The 6,823-nt window shown below is 48.0% G+C and overlaps 1 pseudogene; it reads right to left on the bottom strand.

Moving 5' to 3' along the window:
* Nucleotides 1-1,667: 1,667 nt before the first annotated feature.
* On the bottom strand, nt 1,668-2,105 carry LOC143975878 (uncharacterized; annotated as a pseudogene).
* Nucleotides 2,106-6,823: the final 4,718 nt, after the last annotated feature.

The raw sequence follows: 6,823 nt of genomic DNA, 5'->3' as shown, positions 1-6,823 counted from the left end.
ATGTGCAAAACTCCAATCTTAGTCCGGCGGACTTTTGGTATAGAAAAAGTCTGGAGCCTACACACGGGCGGATTGTCCAGCGGACTTGAGTCCACCTGACTTTTCCACCGGATTGTTTGATCGTGTGTACGCGGCAAAATGCCTCACTGCCGTCAATGAGCAATGGAAGAGGATTTTCCGGATCCCAGTTGGGAAAGGGATTGGGCACTGTTGTTTTCAATAACGAAATATGGAAAACAGGGTGAATTTTTAGGTTCCTTGGTAAAGTTAGTTGATCCTTCTCTTTACAGGAAAGGGCCCCAGGTATTTCGGACCAAGTTTCTTGGAGGGACACTTAAGTTTCAAATTTGCAGTGGATAACCAGACCTTGTCTCCTGGTTTCAGATTCAAGTTACCCCTCCTCTTTCTGTCAAAAAATCTTTTGTTGTTTGCCTGAGCCTAATGCCGCATACACACGACCGGACTTTTCGACAGCAAAGGTCAGACGGAACAAATCGATCGGACAATTTGATCGTGTGTGGGCTCCATTGGACCTTTGCTGTCCAAAAATCTGACAGACTTTAGAAATAGAACATGTTTCAAATTTTTTGGCCGGAACTTTGCCGGACCCAGTTCCTATCGAGAAATCCGTTCGTGTGTATGCTAGTCCGATGGACAAAGACCGACGCTAGGGCAGCTATTGGCTACTGGCTATGAACTTCCTTATTGTAGTCCGGTTGTACGTCATCACGTTTGACTCCGTCGGACTTTGGTGTGATTGTGCGTGGCCAAGTCCGTTCATTCGGAAAGTCCATCGGAACTCCGCCGAAAGTCCGTCAGGAAGACCGTCGGACCTAGTCCGTAGAAAAGTCCGGTCCTGTGTAAGCGGCATTAGAGATGGTGTCCTGAAGCAACTTGCTATTGGAGTTGAACAAACTCAATTTATCTTGAACAGCATGCACAGAAGACTCCATGGGTATTTTAGGCAAAAAGGAAGGGTGGTACCCATAGTTGGCGAAAAATTGTGTTTGTTTAGTAGCAGAATGGATGGAGTTAGCGGAAGAAGAGGTGACCAATCGTCCTGTGAGAAAGAGGAGAAACAATGCAAGTATTGTTCCAAGGTCTGGTTGGTTCTCTCTGTCTGTCCATTTGTTTGAGGATGGTAAGCAGTGGACAGACGGAGCTTAGTGTTCAAGGATTCACAGAGAGACTTCCAAAATCTGGACGTGAACTGTACCCCTCGATCAGAGGTGATATTGTCGGGGATACCATGTAGCCTCACTATCTCTCGGATAAACGTGGAAACAGTCTCTGCGGCAGAAGGGGTTCTTCGTAAGGGTACAAAGTGTGCCATCTTGGTCAGACGGTCGATCACAACAAATATGGTGGTAAAGTTCTTAGACGGAGGGAGTTCAACAATAAAATCCATGGATATCATGCTCCATGGTTTCTTAGGCACAGGAAGGCATTCCAATAGACACCAAGTCTTGGCTTGATCAGTATTACAGCGTTGACAGGTTACACAAGATTTTACATATTTTTTACAATCTGTATAAAATCTGGCCACCAAAAAAAAATGGAAAATTAAGTCGGTACTCTTGTGGGTCCCAAAATGACCTGCCAAGGGATGATCGTGGCAACGCTTCAGGACAGAAACTCTAAACTGCTCTGGGACAAAGACCTGTTCATTATGGTAATAGAGCCCGTCCTTCAGCTGAAGGGATTTCAGAGGCGTCCACCTCCAGAACATAGGCCAAGGATGGATCGGGATGCTTTAGAATGGGAGCTGAGGTAAACAAGGCTTTTAACTGCTCAAAAGATGCTTGTGCTTCTGGACTCCACAGGAAGGGAACATGCGGTTTAGTCAAATGTGTAATAGGAGAGATAATGCCAGAAAAGTTCTTAATAAATTTTCTATAAAAATTAGCAAATCCCACAAACCCTTGTACCGCCTTTCGGTCTGTAGGAGCTGGCCATTCCAAGACAGCGGCAAATTTCTGGGGATCCATGGAGATACCATCAGCAGAGATGACAAGTCCCAGAAACTGTATTGTCTGTCTTTCAAAGTCGCACTTTTCCGCCTTGGCATAGAGGTGATGTTCCCGAAGTTTACTCAAAACCTTCATCACATGGGTACGGTGGGCTTCGATCAAGTCAGAAAAGATAAGAATGTCAGTGAGATAGACTATGATAAACAGGTCAAGGAAGTCCCTAAAAAACATCATTCACCAGGTGCTGAAAGGTGGCTGGGGCATTGCAGAGCCCGAAAGGGCATGACTAAGTATTCAAAATGCCCAAAACGTGTCCTGAAGGCTGTCTTCCATTCATCTCGCTTCCTGATTCGAACCAAATTGTAGGCACCTCTCAAATCGATTTTGAAAAATACTTGTGCTCCTCGCAGTCTCTGGAACAACTCAGGGATTAATGGAAGTGGGCACCTCTATATTAATATCCCAAATCCGGTCTCTCAAATTACACTCTTATTTTGAATCAGCAGCTAGCGTTGCACATGTCTCATAAACCATGCAAATATCATCCAATAATCTAAAGTACGCTGCGCATTCAAACATAAAATCCAAATAGTGAAATGAAAAAATGTAAAGATGTCAACAGCAATAAAGTGATAACGTGCTAAGTTACAAACAATATTCCAAATAAAGTGCTTTTGTGCAGGATATGATAAAACGTCCATATGGCGAGAAAAAAAGCAATCAATAAAATCCTAAAAACAATATAATGGTGAACAAAACTAAAAAATCCTTATTACAATAATATGTATATGTTGTCTAATATATATATATATATATATATATATATATATATATATATATATATAGAAAGGCCAGTATGGTGGCCTGGAATTATGGGAGGAGCCCGGTGGGGTATATAACTAGCCCGTTCGCCTGCCTTCCTCGTCGGTTCCGGTGCGCGATACCTGATACGTCAGAAATCAAGGGCCGACTGGTTGAGACCAAACGTAGCGAGTTGTGTTCGTGAGTCCCCGTGTTTGTCTTGATCGCGTCCGTGTTGTCAGTCGTCTTGTCGTCGTTGGCGTTCGTGTGTTTTCCGTCCGAGTGTCGCAATACTCAACGAAATTGCCGTTGTCGTACAACGCGTCTGGGCCGGCTGTCGCAGGTAGGGCTTCGGCACCCATTTTCATTTCATGTGTTACAATGTCACTTAAACACGATATCCTGAACTCACGAACCTCTCACCTTTCATTTCACGGACGTTTTAAACCGTGTCACTCGTACTCGTTACCTCATGTCACTACTCCTTTTTCTTGCGAAGGAAAGTTGTTATTTCCTTTCGAGACGCGTCGGTCGTGCCACATCGGGCACTTCGTTTCGTAGGCACGTCAGGTCGAGCCGAACGACTCCCCAATCATTTCTTAAATATTCGAATCGGTCGAATCACTTCGATACCACAGCCGACTGCTCGTTACGTTAATGCTAGCAGTCCGGATCATTTCGAATGTCGTGTCCTTTCAAACGGTAAACTGGTCCGACCGTTCCAAATACGATTCATTTCATATATTTGAGTCATTTCGATCATTTCATTCCGTTCGAATTATTTCGATCATTTCATGTCACTTCGCATCATTTCAATCTTTTTATATCAGATCGAATCATTTCATTTCTGTCACTCACCACGCTCCGGTGCAAATCCTGTCGCATCCCCCATGCACCGATTCGCTTCGGAGTGCCCTAGTTCTTCGGCCTCATTTCTGTACATGCTCCAGAGACTGAGTCACTCGCAGGTTCAGGCACAATCCCTGATTCTAGTCTTTGTCATGGCATACCATTTCTGTCACTTATTACGCTCCGATTCGAATCCCGTCACATGCATTAATGCACCGATTCGTTCCGGTGTGCCCAGCTGTTACGCCTCATTTCAGTACATGCTCCAGAGAAGGATTCTTTGTGGTAACCATCTGTCCAGTCGTTGATTCTTGTCTCTGTCATGGCATATCATTTTCTGTCACTTATCACGCTCCGATTCGAATCCTGTTGCATTTATTGATGCACCGATTTGTTCCAGTGTGCCCAGCTGTCACGCCTCATTTCAGTACATGCTCCAAAGACAGGATTCGTTTGTTTCATTCATGGGCACATCCTCTGATTCTTGTCTTTGTCATGGGTATCATTTCATCTCACCCATCACGCTCCGGTACGAATAGTCACATCCGTGCACCAAATTCGTCTCGGCGTGCCCTAGGACAGGCCTCATTTTCAGTACATGCTCCAGAATCCGTTTCGTGCTCGGTCGCAAGATGGTGGCATGGCGATCCGGACATCTGTCATGGCGGATTCACTCATTTCACTGTCATATCGCTTCCCGGTTCAAGTCCAGTTGATTTTTCAAACTTTGGATTCCTACCGGGGGCTTGGCTCATCGACCACATTTCACTATAAGTTGCTTCTAAGTTTCATACCTGCTAAAAAAAAAAAAAAAAAAAAAAAGGAAAAAGGAAGCTACATTTCATTTTGTTGTTTGTTTTATTTCTTTTATTTTGTTTCATTTCATTTCTAAAATCTCACCTCCATGAAGTCACAATTTTGGCTAGCATTTCTGTTCAGGTATAGAACTCTCAAGACTTCACCTTCATCTCCTCAGATCAGTCGAGTTTTCAGTAGGTCCACCCTGCACCTGGTGGGACGGTGCCTCCTTAGGTTCCGCGTAGGAGAAAACCCGAACCCAAAGACTAATAGGCTCGCCAGGTCTGGATTACGCCACCATGTCTCGGGCTGGCAGCGAGGACCTCACTGCCCCATTATCTCCGTCTCTAGTCTCAGAGAGTGGCAGCCAACGGTCTCCCAAGAGCACGGACTATTCCTAAGCTGACAGCTGAGCTTAGGCGCAGAGGCGTACCCTTTCCGGCAACAGACAGAAAGGCCGAGCTTTTTCAGGCTCCTCTTTCCTCCCCCAGCAGCGGCTGAGGCTAGTACCCAGCAGGCCTCACTGGGCTCTATCGCTTCTTCTATTTCACAGCTCCATACCTTGGTGTCTTCCCTGTTGACCTCAATGTCAGAGGTCCAGTATCGGGTGGCCCTCCTCGAGACCCGCCCGCCCGTGTCTCCTCCAGTACCAGCATCCCAGGCAGTGACTAACCCTCTCGCAGGTACCACCGGGTGTACATCGGTGGTGTACCCTTCTCATCTGGTATCAGCTAGCATCAGGAAGGACATCCTAGAGGGCAAGGGCGTCAATCTGGCTTCGCTTCTCATCTCCATTCATGAACTGGCAGAAAACAAGGCTTATACATGGGGGGACGTGTCGGTGGTCCTCAAGACCAAAGACCCCAGGCTGGACAGGAAGCTTTCTGTCACCGAATTTACATTGGCCTTCGGCATGATGAGGGACATCATCTGCTCAGTCTCCCCTGGCAGGAGGGAGGAGCTGGATCGCTACCTCCATGTGGTAGTAGATCTAGGTTATAAATACGGCGGTTTTTCATTTTACGACTTCCACCGCTCCTTCTCCGCTAAGGCGGCCGCCAGGCTCGTCCAGTTCCAGACGCCTACTGATTGGAGCGTCATGGATACAGAGCTATTCTGCCGCCACTTCGCGGGGCTACGGTCTCCTCTTTGTGCGATTTGCCAATCGGCTACTCACACCACGACTTGGTGCGCTAGCTCAGTGGCAGCCCCGCCCTCAGACGGCCCTTCTACCTCAGGTACCGCTCAGGGCCCACAGGCGCCGGCACGCCTGCCGCAGACGGATAAATTTGGGCGCCCGTTCAAGACCATGGGGGGTGCAGCAATCTGCAACAATTATAATAGCGGCTCATGCAATTTCAGTCAGTGCAGGCTGCTCCACGTATGCACGCAGTGTCATAGGGCTCATCCCAGGATTATGTGTGAGGTCATACAGATTAAGAATCTTGACTAAGCCGGGTCAACGTCTCGTGGCTCAGCATCTACCTTACCAATCATCCTACCCCCTCACTATCCGTCTACCTTGTCCAGGGCTTCACTCAGGGCTTTCACACTGGACTTATTTCTCTCCCTCACCTCACGCACGAATGCCAGAACCTGCGGTCAGCAGCTATGGATGAACGAGCCATTGACCAACTACTACAGTCAGATCTGTCCCCAGTCTTAATTCCCTTATCCCCTCAGAGGAGTTCTCCCTCAAGTATACATCTGTAGACACGGCCATCCAGGCCATTCTCAAAACAGGCACAGGAACCTGGCTCTCCAAGGTCGACATCTCGGACGCCTTCAAGCTCCTTCCCATCCACCCATCTCTCTGGTGCTGGCATGGCATCAAGTGGAAGGAGCGGTACTATTTTGCCACCAAACTAACATTCGGGTCCAAGAGCAGCCCCGGGCTCTTCGATACTTTCGCACAGACTCTCACGTGGATCCTGCTGCACGTAGCCCAGTGTCGGGGAGTCATACATTATCTGGATGACTTCCTGCTGATCGAGCCACCCGGCTCACCTCCAGGAGATCTGGATAAGTTAAGGGCGGTCTTCAGTAACCTCAACGTCCCCATTGCCGAGCACAAGGTGGATGGTCCAACGCAGACCATCACCTTTCTCGGGGTCAACCTAGACACCAACACCATGCAGGCTAGCCTCCCCCTGGACAAACTGGCCCGCATCAGGACGGTCCTGAGGGACTTCACCCGTGCCAGAACTTGCACCAAGAGACAGCTACAGTCCCTACTCGGCATGCTGAATTTCGCCATGCGCATCATCCCTCAGGGTCGCGCATTCGTGTCACGCCTATTAGTCTTACTGTCCCTCTCACAGGACCCGGAGCAAGTCCTCAGCCTGGATCCCGCGGCGATAGCAGACCTTGCTATGTGGGAGGAGTTCCTATCCTCTTGGAATGGC

This window comes from Lithobates pipiens, unplaced genomic scaffold, assembly GCF_037356315.1.
Source record: "Lithobates pipiens isolate NorthernLeopardFrog02 unplaced genomic scaffold, aLitPip1_a1.2 Scaffold_13, whole genome shotgun sequence".
In the NCBI taxonomy this organism is placed as follows: Eukaryota; Metazoa; Chordata; class Amphibia; order Anura; family Ranidae; genus Lithobates; species Lithobates pipiens.
Note: the sequence above shows the minus strand (reverse complement) of the source record. Positions and strands in the feature narration are given on the sequence as shown.